Source organism: Sardina pilchardus, chromosome 19 (assembly GCF_963854185.1).
Source record: "Sardina pilchardus chromosome 19, fSarPil1.1, whole genome shotgun sequence".
In the NCBI taxonomy this organism is placed as follows: domain Eukaryota; kingdom Metazoa; phylum Chordata; class Actinopteri; order Clupeiformes; family Clupeidae; genus Sardina; species Sardina pilchardus.
In genome coordinates, this window is record NC_085012.1 from 4706739 (window position 1) to 4722946 (window position 16208).

Genomic DNA, 16208 nt, shown 5'->3' on the forward strand with positions numbered 1-16208 from the left:
TGTGTGTGTGTGTGTGTGTGTATGTGTGTGCGTGTGTGTGTGTGTGTGTGTGTGTGTGTGTGTGTGTGTGTGTGTGTGGAGAGTGGAGAGAGTAGAGGTGTGTGCGGTGTGTGTGTGTGTGTGTGTGTGTGTGTGTGTGTGCGCGGTGTGGAAAGTAGAGAGAGTACATAACGTGTGTGTGTGCGCAGTGTGGTAAGTAGAGAGAGTAGTGGCGTGTGTGTGTGTGTGTGTGTGTGTGTGTGTGGTGTGGAGAGTGGAGAGAGTAGTGGCGCGTGTGGCATGACAACTCAGATGAGTCACGTCTCCTGAGGACAGAAATCTCAGCTTTGCTTCCTGAACGCTTCAGCCTCCTTCCCCCCCACCGTCCCACCGTCCCCCCGCCCCCCCACCCCCAGGGGCAATAGAGGGCACATAACCTGTCCAGTCACCGTTTCCACACTCAAAACAGGCTTGTCATGAGAACTACAGTAAGCCACTTGTCCCTGGGAGAGCAGCCCACTCCACACTGCGTCTGGCCATTTCCTTACTTATGTATAAGTGCAGAATGAGTGGCGTGTGATCCACACACATACACACACACACACACACACACACACCACAGAAGATACTACTGGCAGCAGAGCAGCAGAGTGTGAATCAAGCCCGGCCTTGAGAACGCGCCTCCATGCAAGCGCTGCAGCATTGTAACTGACAAGAGAATATTCTGCATGATGACCTGACCATCACTGAAAAGGACTCTTTGGTGAATCGATACCAACAGACAAAGCCAGCGTGAAGCCAAAGTAATCCCTTCAACACACACACACTCCACACACACACACTGCACACACACACTGCACACACACACTGCACACACACACTGCGCACACACACACACACACACACACACACACACACACACACACACACACACATACTCCAGCCACTTCATCATTCCTGTAACAGCCATGGTTAAAAATTAATAATCATTTTTCATTTATTTGGAAATGTGAAAATATCTTTTAATTGCGTATATGTGGCAAGTTAGTCAAGGCATTAATTGAAACAGGATATATTGGCACAAATTTGTGCCATCTGGTTATGCTGTTATTAAATTCAAAACAAATACAAAATAATGTAAAACTAATAAAACATGTATTCATTTCTAAAAAAGTTTTAACTTTTTTGACACATCTGCCAGTAACACTGAGAAGCACAGATGCATATTCATCCACATACACATTCATGCATCATTAACCAAGTGCAGCGAGCACAACAACATCAAACTGAGAGTAAGCAGCTGACCCAATTACAAAACTTTTCTAGGCCTTGTTAACTTGATGATTAAAAAAATAATAATAAAAAAAAAAGCCTCTCTACTCTACGCAGAAACTTCATGCAGCCAGGAAGTCTTTATCTTTCATCTCTCCTTTTCCTCCACTTTCAAAAGCCACACTCTTCAGTAAGGACCCGGAAGCCCCTGTGGAGAGTTGAAGCTGGCTGGCTGGCTGGCTGGCTGGCAGGCTGGTTGGTTGTCCAGCACGCGTGAGCGCTAAGTGCTCGTGCGGAGCCCCGCTGTGCAGGGCTTTCCCTGTTATTACAATTAGGGCTGCCCAGCGTGAGGCCCTGGACCGCGCGCTAACTTTAGCCTGGGCCCCCGGTGGAGCACAGCAACCTTCAGCAGGGAGCAACATCCACCCTGTGCAGCTCCTCCATCAGAGACAACATCCACCCTGTGCAGCTCCTCCATCAGAGACAACATCCACCCTGTGCAGCTCCTCCATCAGAGACAACATCCACCCTGTGCTGCTCCTCCATCAGAGACAACATCCACCCTGTGCTGCTCCTCCGTCAGGAACAACATCCACCCAGTGCTACTCCTCCATCAGAGACAACATCCACCCAGTGCTACTCCTCCACCCTCTGTCAGAGACAACATCCACCCAGTGCTGCTCCTCCATCAGGAACAACACCCACCCAGTGCTGCTCCTCCGTCAGGAACAACATCCACCCAGTGCAGCTCCTCCATCAGGAACAACATCCACCCAGTGCAGCTCCTCCATCAGGAACAACATCCACCCAGTGCAGCTCCTCCATTGCTCCTCCATCAGGAACAACATCCACCCAGAGCAGCTCCTCCGTCAGAGACAACATCCACCCAGTGCTACTCCTCCATCCTCCGTCAGGAACAACATCCACCCAGTGCTGCTCCTCCATTGCTGCCCACTTGCATGATGTCAATATGGGGGAGGATGGGGACCGGAGGTCCACAAGGAGGATGATGGGGAGCTGTCAAAATTACCTCCATCTTTATTCCTCACGTCTTCATTACGGTCTTCCCTACAGCCGCTGTTGCTGTTATTGCTGTTGTATTATTGAATAATAATAACCATTATACCATTATTGTTGTTGTTTGTTGCTGTTGTTGACAAGTCGTTCTCATGTTATTCATGACCAGATGTGGATAGTTATTCCCTCTTGATGCTTACCTTATCTGTAAATAAAAGCATCTGCTCCTGGGGTAAATGCACATTTTAAAGGTAAGGCAAAAATCCTTAGGCACACACACAGCATGTGCTCCTGAGTCGGGTAGCTGACCTTGGTGGTGGGGGGAGGGGTTGTGCAAGATGCCCTTATTTTCACATCCTCATGACACATCATCAACGACACCTTCCAAAGTGACTCTGGTTTGTCCACATATCAGCTAGCAATTAATCTCAGCAATCAATACAGAGCTCAACTAAACGGCATCAATAACTCTTCGTAAACTGCACATGTCTTTAAGGCAGCCTTCAACCCAGTGAACTGCTGTAAAGGGAAATACAAGCCAGAAAACATCTCTCAGTAAAAGCAATAACAGTGTGTGTGTGTGTGTGTGTGTGTGTGTGTGTGTGTGTGTGTGCGTGTGTGTGTGTGTGTGTGTCTCTGTGTGTGCGTACATCCTTTACAGCGTGTGTCGTTCTCGTGGATGATACACAAGAGCACCTCTGTAACTCTGGCATCGGCTTCCTCCCAGAGCAATTTTGAGATTAACAAGAGCAGACATGGCTCTCAGCTGGGTGTGGCTGCATTTACACCTGAAAATTGCAGCTCGCTGGCCCCCACGGCCGCTGACTCTGGTGCTGATGCTGTTGCGGTGGCCAAGCAACACACTCAGGAGGTCAAAGTGCATCTGGAATCCAGCTGCTTCGGAGAAACACTGGACACTCCGGTCTTCTTTCATTTACCTCCTCCAGTGCGGAGAGATTGGTCACACACACACACACGAGATTAAATGTACCCAGGCCGGGACTAATGGAGTCACACTCCTTTACTGCGGCGGAGTTGCTGCTTGCAAGAGTGGAGGGAGCAAATCGAATCGCTCCTAGAGAGAGTGATGAGGGATGTGTCGTGTGTGAGCCCCGGCGCTAACTCCACACCTCCACCTTTTCAACTGGTCGCTGGCGCTAACTCTACACCTCCACCTTTTCAACTGGTCGCCGGCGCTAACTCCACACCTCCACCTTTTCAACTGGTCGCTAGCGCTAACTCCACACCTCCACCTTTTCAACTGGTCGCTGGCGCTAACTCTACACCTCCACCTTTTGAACTGGTCGCTGGCGCTAACTCTACACCTCCACCTTTTCAACTGGTCGCTGGCGCTAACTCCACACCTCCACCTTTTGAACTGGTCGCTGGCGCTAACTCCACACCTCCACCTTTTCAACTGGTCGCTGGCGCTAACTCTACACCTCCACCTTTTCAACTGGTCGCTGGCGCTAACTCCACACCTCCACCTTTTCAACTGGTCGCCGCTCACATTTTGAGCCTGCTCTTTAACCTGCTACAGTGTTTCAGAGTGTGAGCTTACACCAGAACAAGCTCAAGAAAAAATAAATGATCTTCAGTGAAATGGCCAAACAGACACACACACACACACACACACTCCACACACTCATATGCACACTCCACGCACTCACATACACACTCCACATACTCATATATACACATGCTCTGCACTCACAACCTACTTTCACGGAGACCTGATTCTAGCAGCTGTGCTCCTGATTGCCTGTGTGTTTAAACCACAGCTGTGTATGGAGCCAAGGGGCACATTGAGATGCAAAGACACAATTAGATGCCTTTGTTACTCACAAGAGCCATTCATGGAAAAGCTGACCGTGCCATGCTACTTTTCAGTCTGCTGACAAAGCAATAATGGCATTTTTTGGAAGATTAATTATGTTCAGTACATGTCATATAATTGCTTTCAAGAGTGAGCTGAACTTTATGCCTTTACCTAAGGCTCTCACCCCAACCATTACTGCCTCTGGTGAATTACCAGATCAATAGTGGCCAAATCATTCATAATGTTATCTACAATAAGAGTGGACACAACCCAATTGATCATCTCTTTTCATTTAGACATAAGTCCCAATGGAGGACACATGGTAGACTGCATTACTATGTACTGGTATCTTAGGTAAAGTTAAATGTCAATTCCTCAAGTTCAACTTGCCAATGTTAAAAGTCAGTGTAGGCTGCTTTTTGACCAGCTCACCCAAAGCCCTCAGTGGACACACCAACGGGAACGGTAATATTCTGAGATTGTCCGCTTTAGGCGTGGTAAATAATTAATGCCCCCTCTCCAAGCACTAACCAGCATGGCACACGAAAGGTCAGACCTACCCTCAGTGTCTAATAGCGAAGCGAAAATGAAACATCCGAGGGTGATATCATTAAATCATTCCAATAAATCACTGCGTTATTGCAATGGGGGAAGTTGCGAAGTTTCGAGTTAAAGGGATGGAACAGTTTGCCCATGCTGCGGTTAAAATGTTGCTTTTTTATGAGGAAAACAAACGGTTCCCGTTATTTTTGAGCACATCTGTCGAAAAATATTCAAGAGGAAGAGATGCAATACATATTCTAGTTAAGCTCTTTCTCTTCTTCTTCACATAATTTGCCCTGGTTTCGCGACTACCCGATAAACATGTTTGAGGTGTTGGTAGGCTAAGAGAAAATAAACACAGGTACTAGCAAACCCAAAATACAAGGCTATTTGGTTTTCGGTTGCTCGTGATCTTCTGACGATTGGAGCTGTGTGTGAGGTCTGAGTGTTTTGCAACATTGCACAATAGTTCGCTCTTACCATCACGTTGCCTTGCATCTTCGCAGTTTCAATCAAATTCTTCTCTCTCATCTTTTTGTCGTTCCACGGGTAGTGTCTAAGAGTGGATTCGATGTATCAAAAGTCTTTAGAATAAATGTCCAGTGTGTCTGTCTCCGCCAGTTCCGCTCGTTTCACTGTCTTCTTCGCTAGTTCGCCGTGTTCAGGTTTTCACTCAGCATTGATCTGACTCCTCCTGTGAGCGGTGTCCTCGGTACATCCTGTTGATTGATAACAGTCGCTGAACGTGCTCCTCGTCAGAGAGTCCCTATGTGCGCATGTTACCGACCTACCGCGAACGGTAACAGTTTGCGATTTGCGAGTTTGTGCGCACGATGTGTCCGTTTTCAGATGCTCGAGGGGAGGCATATGGCTGTATATTAAATCAAATTAAAGGGGACCCGGGAGTCCACTGAGCCCACAGACTGCTAAGTCCGCCGCGGAGACTTGACAGTCAGAGCGTGGTGTGCGCGCAGTCGGTTGAATGTAGATAATCATTCATTTTGCTGTAGACTAGAGTACACGTTACTTTGGCCACAGGAGCCGCAGCAGCCTGGCTCTGCTGAATAGCTTTAGAGATGGAGATATTCTAATATTCACCAAACCAGGGCAGTGGCAATGAGGGCGGTAGGAAGAGAACACTTAATATATCTTAATATATATTGTTCTTCAGCGAGGAATTCTGAAAAATGTAATCCATGTAGCCTATGTGTGTCAGGGTGTATGCATGTTTAAGTTGTTGTTTTTTTATTATTATTATTTCATTTTATTGCACAACATCATAAATGTGCAGTGCATTTGATTTCATTCTTGTAAATTGCAAATAATATGTGTTTAGAACCATTTCATTATGATTTAAAAATCCTGGAAACAGGTATTAAAGTCAGGCTTTCTATCTATCTATCTATCTACTATATCTATCTACAGTATCTACACACACAGTTTGGTCTCCCTGGCCTGACTCTGCATACGCATCAGCTACTTGAGTAGACAGCTCTCCTGACAACATCAACAGCCGCCACATACACATACGGTATCCCAGTATATCTCCTGCTCTCCGCACATCCCCGCCAGAGCCACTCCACCTCCACCGCTGGCAGTGCCCCTGCCAACCCACGGAGGGACCCACCCAGTGGGCAGCCTATCAAAGGCTGCAGAGCTGTCAAACGGCCCATGGCTGGGCAACGCTCATCTCTGCCAATTACCCCCCCCCCCCCCCCCCCCCTTTTTTTTTCGGAAGGGGTGGGGGTGTGTGTGATGGGTGGGTGGGTGGGTGGGTGGTGGGTATGATGATGGTTGTTAGAGCCGAGTCCTTTCTGTGTGTCTCTAGACGCCCGGTGAGCCAGCAAGACACTAGCTAAATGTCTGGCCTCCAGCCTAAGGCAGAAGCAGCCTTTATTCTGCTCACCCCACCTACTGTGTGTGTGTGAATGTGTGTGTGTGTGTGAGCATTAGCAAGCAATCAACAAAGACATCCCCACACACACACACCCACACCCACACGCACACACACACACACACAGAGAGCCAAATCATAATTGCTGATGAAGAACGAATTGTCTGTCCCTTGTCCGATTTGGCCCATAGTAAATCAGTGTGCAGGGTTATCCTTGGACCAAAGAGATGGACAAAGCCATCAGCCACGCGGTAAGGATGTCCTCTGTGGTTTCCATTGTGCTAAAGAAAACAGGCAACCGTGTTGTGCCACATGTACAGCAGCTCCAGCCACACAGACCCCAGCGGCGTCTCCTCTCTCCTCTCTCTTCTCCTCCTCTCTCCTCGCTCCTCTCCTCCTCTCTCCTCTCCTCCTCGCTCCTCTCTCCTTGCTCCTCTCTCTTCTCCTATCTCCTTGCTCCTCTCCTCCTTGCTCCTCTCTCCTCGTACCTCTCTCTTCTCCTCTCTCCTCATCTCTCCTCTCTCCTCTCTGCTCTCTCCGCTCTCCTCTCTCCTCTCTCCTCACTCCTCTCTCCTCCTCTCTCCTCGCACCTCTCTCTTCTCCTCTCCTCCGCTCTCCTCTCTCCTCTCTCCTCGCTCCTCTCTCCTTGCTCCTCTCTTCTCTCCTCTCTCCTCTCTCTCCTCTCTGCTCTCTCCTCTCTCCTCCTCTCTCCTCTCTCCTCCTCTCTCCTCTCCTCCTCTCTCCTCTCTCCTCTCTCTCCTCTCTGCTCTCTCCTCGCTCCTTGCTCCTTGCTCCTTGCTCCTCTCTCCTCACAAACTTCATGTCCTTGTGTGTGGAGCGCACACTTCCTGAGCGCCCGCTGCGCGAGGAAAACACTCGCTCATCCACCGGAAGAACGCGCTTAGGCCCCCTCACTCTTACGATCGATTCCCCCCAGAGGACCCAGCCAATGGCAAGCCACCACCAGCCTGAAGGCCCCCCCCCCCCCCCCCCAGCACACCCCCCCCCCCACTCCCCCCAGTCACTCTAGTCCCACATCCACCAGCGCTGATTCTGAACCGGTCCTGCTGTGCGCCGGGGAGTTCTGGAAGCTGCCCCCACTGAGCGGAGCTCCAGTCCACCATACGGAGGCAGGAGGGACGCTCGTCTTCGTGTCAATCAAAGCCGCAGAAGGACGAGGGGTGGACAACATGGTACGACTTTGAATTTCATGCTCTACAAATTTGCCGGCGTGCGACTGAAGAAGTTTGCTGTACTGTAAGTCTACAAGGACGTGCTGCTGATGGGCCCATGTTGTTCATTAAGTCATAAAGCACAAACATGAAGCTAATTTGTGGTTAGCGCTGGCAGGTCAGAATTGTCATTGTCACCATGCCCAAGAGGGACATTTTTTTTGTTGTTGTTATTTTTTTTTACAATAGCAGAAGAGTAGACTGCTGGGGTTGTCGGAGAAAGTGTGCTAATTACTTTCTGTTTCTCCTCTCTGAGCACCTACAAACATGTCTAATTACTTTTTAATTACTTGGGCATGAACAATGTGAGGCATCCTTACAGCCAGACAGATCTCCATTCTTAAATTATTACTACTTTCATTATTACCATTTCTCCCCCTCCATTATCCCCCCCCCCCTAAAAAAAAATGTCGCCCACAGACTTCAAACCGCTGCAATTCCACCTCCCAGGCGCGGCCGGCGAGCTGAAAACTTTGTGTGGCGCTGAGATGTTCAGTCGCCCATCTCGCTCCCCCATCTCCCCCATCTCCGCCGGCTCTGAGGGAGGCCTGGCAGCTGTCTGCAGTTCAAAGTCAAGCAGGAAATGGCGGGTGATGGATGAGTGTGTGTGTGTGTGTGTGTGTGTGTGTGTGTGTGTGTGTGTGTGTGTGTGTGTGTGTGTGTGTGTGTGTGTGTGTGTGTGTGTGTGTGTGGCTGACTGGCTGGCTTGCTGGCTGGCCTGGCTCAGGGGAAAGCATCTGACCGGCTGACTGGAGATGGCAGTGGCAGCAGCGCATAGTCTCCGTGGGGACCATCGCCACACACACACACACACACACACACACACACACACACACACCTCACAGGGGGAAGATCTGCCATGTGTGAAAACACCAACAACCACACACGCTGATAGTGACAGTGTGTTTATGTGTGATGGCAAAGGGGCTTTAAACGGATGTGTGCTGTTGAGTTTACCTGATATTGGATTGTGTGTGTGTGTGTGTGTGTGTGTGTGTGCATGTGTGTATGTGTGTGTGTGTGTGTGTGTGTGTGTGTGTGTGTGTGTACATGTGTGTGTGTGTGTGTGTGTGTGTGTGTGTATGTGTGTGTGTGTGTGTGTGTGTGTGTGTGTGTGTGTGTGTGTGTGTGTGTGTGTATGTGTGTGGTTCTTTATCCATTTGTGGGTCTCTGTGCAATGACAAAAAAAGCAAACAAATGCAATAACCCTTCAAAGCTGCATTCCTATTTGATAAAATATGTAATCTAGACTCTAAAGTTTATAAAGGGGAAAAAAAGGAATTGATTTGTCATGATCTCCTGCGGGGGTATTACAGACAGAAGTCATTGTGGTCACAGCAATTATTCCACACAATAAACTGAATGGTGTCACCGCGCCGTAAAATCAATGGCTTCATTTTCAACAGAAGTACTCTATATGCCAGTAGCCTTTTCTCACGAGGCCGTCCTACCCTTCAGAGAAAGCGCTGGGGTCACCTCCTAAAGGTGTGCCCGGTGCATTATGGCATTTGGGAGGCTTTTCAAAGATAAAAAAAATGAAATGAAAAGATAAATAAACAGAGAGCAACAATGGAAATCAAATCCTTTTGGGCAAACCTATTGATTTGAATAACATAGGAAAGTTGTTTATCTCCCCTTTTTTAATGAAAAGGCATTTCGACGGCCTCACAGGCAAACATCAGAAAATGCATCAAACAAACCAATGAGCCAGGCTGTTTCAAAAGGGCCCTTCATGGCTGGCTCCTGAGAACTGAGGTATTTTGATGGAGGGAAAAAAGAGCCTTTTAAACTCCCAGAACCCCGAGGTTTGCGGATTCCATTTGAGCAAAAATAAAACTCCATCACTCTAAAAAATCACAGCTGTACATCTCTGAACAAAAAGTTGCCCTTGTTATCCACCATCTCACTTCCCTCGTTATCCTCACACTCCCACCACGCCCGGCACCTCACAAACACACACACACACACACACACACCCGCTAGCACCATGTCCTACCAGGAATACGGTTCAATTCAGATCAATGGCGGGACTACGACCCTCACAAGGGTCAAGCTTAAAAAACGCCAAACTTTCTCGGCCGAGCGTAATCCCATGAGCAGCGGGCGTATCTGCCAGAGCCTCGTCCGTCCGTCCACCCGCCGGTGCCCTTGACTGGCCCGCCCGGTCGGGGTCTGAGATAATTGCTATCGCTAATGAATTCCCCGGTAGATGAATGGCACAGGGATGTGTGATATCTGCATTAATCACGCAGGGAGTCCAACGCTGGCGATTAGCAGTCCATTAGCCTTTCAATAAAAACACAATGAGAGTGAATCCGGAGATTATGCTTTCAATTTGCAGCAGCCGCACACACCAAGGGGGGTGGAAAGAGGCGACCTGGGGAGGGGTGGGGGGGGTAGGGTCACCTTGAGAGGGTCGCTCACCACCACGGTGTCGCTTAAAAGATATGGTGCGGAGAGGAAAGCGGACGCAAGGGGGGCGGGGCATGATTTACTCGAAGTGGTGGCGTCGCTCGCTGTGCTGCGGCGAGACTCTTGTGTTTGCCATTAGTCTAAGAGCCAAGACTCGGCTCTCCTCTCGTGTTTAAGAGCAAAGACTCGGCTCTCCTCTCGTGTTTAAGAGCGAAGACTCGGCTCTCCTCTCGTGTTTATGAGCGAAGACTCGGCTCTCCTCTCGTGTTTGCCATTAGTCTAAGAGCGAAGACTCGGCTCTCCTCTCGTGTTTAAGAGCGAAGACTCGGCTCTCCTCTCGTGTTTGCCGTTAGTTTAAGAGCGAAGACTCGGCTCTCCTCTCGCGTTTGCCGTTAGTCTAAGAGCGAAAACTCGGCTCTCCTCTCGTGTTTGCCGTTAGTTTAAGAGCGAAGACTCGGCTCTCCTCTCGCGTTTGCCGTTAGTTTAAGAGCGAAGACTCGGCTCTCCTCTCGTGTTTAAGAGCAAAGACTCGGCTCCCCTCTCGTGTTTGCCGTTAGTCTAAGAGCGAAGACTCGGCTCTCCTCTCGTGTTTGCCGTTAGTCTAAGAGCGAAGACCTGGCTCCCCTCTCGTGTTTGCCGTTAGTCTAAGAGCGAAGACCTGGCTCCCCTCTCGTGTTTGCCGTTAGTCTAAGAGCCAAGACTCGGCTCTCCTCGGAGCCCCGGAGAGGAGCGGAGCGGAGCGCCACGCCACCTCGGAATATTAATTGCGCAGTTGCCACGAACAGCAGGCGTCTGTCAAGCGCCCAGATCAAATACATCACCTTAACCTGCTTTGCTCTGAGGGTGAATGATGAGTTGAAGTTTTCGCAGCAGCTGTTCCTTACATCTCGCCCAGGAAATTGAAGTTGGTTAGAGGGTGCAGGAGGGGCAGTGGTGGCGACTACGGACGGCGAATATCACTCGGAGTTTGGGAAAGTTTAGACGTGCTTTCAGCCACGTCTGCTGTGCACCAGATGTGGAAACGACTAAATCCGAGACACTGTCAAGGCCGATCCTCTGAAACACTTTTTCATTTGAAATCAAACTGCAACAATATCAAGGTTTCTAGATCTGTCACAATATAATGGAAGGCTCTTGAGCCCAGGCACATATCAAAGACTCTCTCACACACACACACACACACACACACACACACACACACACACACACACACACACACACACACACACACACACACACACACACACACACCTAAGTCTACAAGGATAGATTCACCTCAGGTACTCTGATGTGGTTTCAAGAGGATCAACACATCCAGCTCCACATCTCTCAGATATGTCCACATCCATCTGCACCTGTCCTGAGTAATGTGCACTTAATCCTCTTGTTAGTGCGCTCCCAGCATCTTAAGCACCGTGCGCGCCAGGGACGGGGTTATCAGGCATCCAGGCGAAATATTTCCTCCCACACAGACACATCACTTTTTAAAGCGCCTACTTCTCTATTCCCCATCCTGGGATAAAAACGCGCTATCGCCGCCGAAAATCACCTTAACTCGGTCATTTGTAAGATGAAGTACAGGGGAGAGAATATGCTTCGCTGTCAGTTAGCAGATAGAAAAATACAACTCATATGGCGGCCCCCAAGGTGGTTTCTGGGGCAACGGAGAGGGCCATCAATCAGAGGCCCGTGTGATCTCAGCGGCGAGCGTTTGCGGAATGTAAATGAGCAGCACCTTTAGCGCGTGCTCTAGCGCCAGCGTGTCACACTTCCTCCGAAAGGTCTCGTAAATAATTAAAAGTCCACCTGCGGGAGTCACGGCCAGAACGCCGCTATCAGTGTGACCATCGCAACAGAGTGTCCCCTCCCCTCCCGAGCTGTTTGCTACTCAAACAGAGAACAGACCACAGACAACCAACAACGATCAAAAATAACTATTTTCCTCTGGGGAGAGACACACTTGTGTTGGAAAAGAACAGGCAAACACAAACACAAACACAAACACACATACAGAATCTAGGCTTGGGTGAGAGGGAAAGAATTTAGGCTGTGTGAGGGGGAAAGAATTTAGGCTGTGTGAGGGGGAAAGAATTTAGGCTGTGTGAGGGGAAAGCGAGAGACACATAACACGGTGATGTGGGAGAAACCAAGAGGTAAGAAGATTGAGAGCGATAGGGAGAAAGACTCCTGTCAATATAAACAAACAAACAAACAAACGTATTCAGAGAGGAGATGCATGCATCTGAGGCAATCGCTAGAAAATTGCAAATTTCATGGTTTGCGGGTGATCAAAGTGTTGAATCACATCAAAGCACACATCCAAACACCCATGCTGGCAACTGAGACCGACCATCAGCACTAACAAATGCAGCACTGATCACAGTGATCACGGTGAACACACACACACACACACACACACACACACACACACACACACACACACACACACACACACACAATACATTGATTTCTGATACTTGGGAGTGTGTAGAGGTCCAACTCTGCAGCACACATCGCGCAGTTGGCGACGAAAAACAGAAAAACAGAAAAACAGAATAACTTGCTGAAGAAGACACTCTGCATGAGTTAAAGTAACCAGTGTGGGAATCAGCCAAACCCGCCATTTTCCAGTGAATGTCTCAGTGTTTTTTTTTTCATCGTTGTTCTGCTCTACTAATGCTTTAAAGGTGAGATTTACAAAGGGCTCGTGCTCCATATATGGATCCTCCCTTGATCAGAGTTTCTTCTCCTCCGTCGTCGGGCTCCAGTTCTCTACCGCTGCCTCTCTATGACATGTCTTTTATGTAAAGCAACACGAGAGGGAAACTAAACTGGATGAAACTCAAATCTCCCAAATGCCATGTCCCATTTTTATAGCGATGTCTTCAGATCGACTGTTACAGGCCGTGGAAAACGTGGCTCTTCGCTTGTGCAAACTGGGTGTTGTGCGAATGCACAAACACTTGGTCCACAGGGTGTACGTATGGCCTTGAATTCTGTCAGACTCCTGCACTGCTACCTCTTAGAAGATTTCTAGCGCAGTTGGCAGCATAACTCTATATCATAACGGAAGCAGCTATTCCATTGTGATGAAACAACTGCAATCGGGGGGGGGGGGGGGTATGTGTGCTTATGTGTATTTGTGTAGATGTGTGTGTGGGTGTGTGTGTGTGTGCACGTGTGTGCTTACCAACGTGATTGCGTTTACGCATGACAGGTCCGCAGAGTGATTTAAAAACCATCGACTGGAAGAACTTCAACGCTCGATCCCATAAAATCGCTTGTTTACGGCCCGGGCGTTGTACATTCATTGTCGATTCAAGCGCTGGCTCGTTTGCGAGCGAGTTAAACATGACACGCGACTCAGCCATAACATCCAACAAATCATCAGCATTAACATCCCGGGAGCACGTGGACACCCTGTGCAGCGCTGTGGGGGCATACACAACACTGATTCTCAATGAGTCTCACACACACACACACACACACACACACCCCTGTGTAGTGCTTTAGGAGGATACACAACACTGATTCTCCATGAGTCTCTCACACACACACACACACACACACACACACACACACACACACCCCTGTGTAGTGCTTTAGGAGGATACACAACAGTGATTCTCAATGAGTCCATAAAAGATCTGGCAACAGTTATGGGTAGGATTAGGCTACACGCCATGCAGTCATGGCATGCATTCCTACCAAACCCCATGTTATAATATTGGGCTGTTTGAAAAGAAAATGTTTTATGTAAATGTCTTGTAATTTCCTGTAAAGGCATGCAGTAATGTGGGGAAGGAATGCAGAGGACAGCACTGCTGTAGAGTAGAAAAATGCCCTCATGACATTTCCCATGGCATTATGTAAAATGTAAATAAAAACAGAATGTGATCATCTGCCAATCTCGTAAACCCATATTTAGCAGCAAAAAAAGGACATCGACAACCAACCAAATGTTGAAACTTACAAATTTGATTATATCATGAAAAATGTGAATTGAATTTGATGACAAAAACCTCTCAGTCTCAAAACAGGTGGAATGGGGCAGCAGAAGGCTGGAATAGTTCAAAGAAAACACAAAGAGGAACATGGCACAACTAATTAGGCTAACTGGCATCATGATCGAGTATGAAAAGAGTGCCCCAGAGAGGTAGGAGGGTCTCTCAGAAGTGAATATAAAGAGGTATTCCTCACTCAGAGTGAACCTGTGTGGGCACTTAATGCAGCAATATGCGAATAATGGAAGAAATAACGGAACAAAAAACACAATTACGAGGACGATAGAATGTCGAGGAGCTTAAATCCAATATCGTGCAAGAGCGGGAAAACATTTAATTCTCAAATCTCCAGCATGGTCTCCTCAGTTCCAAAATGTTTAAAATAAAGAATAAAATACAAAAGAAACTCTAATTCCCCCACAACAATGTCGGTGGTATTTTTTGTAGCTGTTAAATGTTAAAAGAAGAGGTGAAGATCACAGTGGTGAACATGCTCCTGTCCCAATTTCTTTTGAGACGGGTTGCTGGCAAGTTGAGACAGGGGTAAAGAAAATTCTGGAAAAGTTGTGTAATGATAAAGAAAACAAAAAGAGGACTGTTTCCAATCTAAGTAGGTTAACTGGCAACACAATAGAGTAGCATCCCAGAGAGGCAAGGCCTCTTAGAAGTAAAGATGTAGGGGTATTCATCACTCTGTGTAAATGTCAGGATATAATCAGGAGGACATAATATTATCAAAACATTCAGAGAATCCAGAGAAATCTTTGCAAACAAGGGAAAGAGCTGAAAAACATGTGGGATGGTTGTGGTCTTTTGGACATCAGATGGCACTGCATCAACACCAGGCTGTTCCCAGACCTGCCATTGTATGGGGGCAGGAAAACCTCTGATAGCCATCGTCTATGTGCACAGTTTGATACTCAATTCAAAAACTGCAGCCAAAATTGTAACAGCCAAAACAGTCAAAATTGTATTGAGACATGATACAGAAAATGCCAATGTCATATCTGGACCCGAGCTTGTTTAAGAGTCATTGCACGAGAAAACCAGGCAGAACAAGCAGGAGGTGGGAAGAAGGGGGTCGGCCAAATCGGCTCATACTTTGTATATGTGATAAGTATGTGGAACTATGAACAGCCATATACTTAAAACCCTCCAGCTCTTTTTTGTTATGGAGTTCTGGGACCCCTCTCAGAGACCCTCAAAAATCCAACAATTCATGGATGAAAATGACTGAAATTGCCATTTCTACCCTGATTATCCTGATAAAGATATGAACACGAGCTTTATGTTTCCATAGAGCTTAGGTAGAATAGTTTTAAAGACCAAAAGGTGCACTAGGGGGTTATCTGCACCACTGAAAGCAGAATTTTCATCCCTCTAAAATTGGTCATTTTTAGGAGGCATTATCTCACATTCGCAGTGGCTTTGGTGGATGGTTTTACTGTTGCTGGACAGAGGAACATCTTCTGATTCAAAAACAATGGTCGTCTAATTGGGCCACACATAATGTGCGCCGTGCCAGGAGGGTCTTTCCGGTATTTTGTCGGATTTTGGAGTATAATAAACCAGGTAATAATATCTCACTATAGGGTAATTTATGGTAAATTTTTGTGTCACTGTATGACAAATTGTTAAAGAAAGCTTTAATTAAATAGAAAAGCACTCAAAGAGTGCAGACCTCTGCATGCATTGATGCTCTTGGTAGTCATACATTTGAAACTAGACTATTCAGATCGTCACCGAGTGGCCATACCATGCCATTACATCGCAAACATCTGGCATTAAATCTGTTTGTGATGTAATGCCATGGTATGGCCATGTGATGGCGATCTGAATATGGTTTATCATAGGCCAAAACACGACAAATTCTGCTAAAGACCCTCCTGGCACGGCACACATTATGTGTGGCCCAATTAGACGACAACTGTTTTTGAATCAGTAGATGTTCCTTTCTCCAGCAACAGTAAAACCATCCACCAAAGCCACTGCGAATACGAGATAATGCTTCTTAAAAATGACCGAAATTTAGAGGG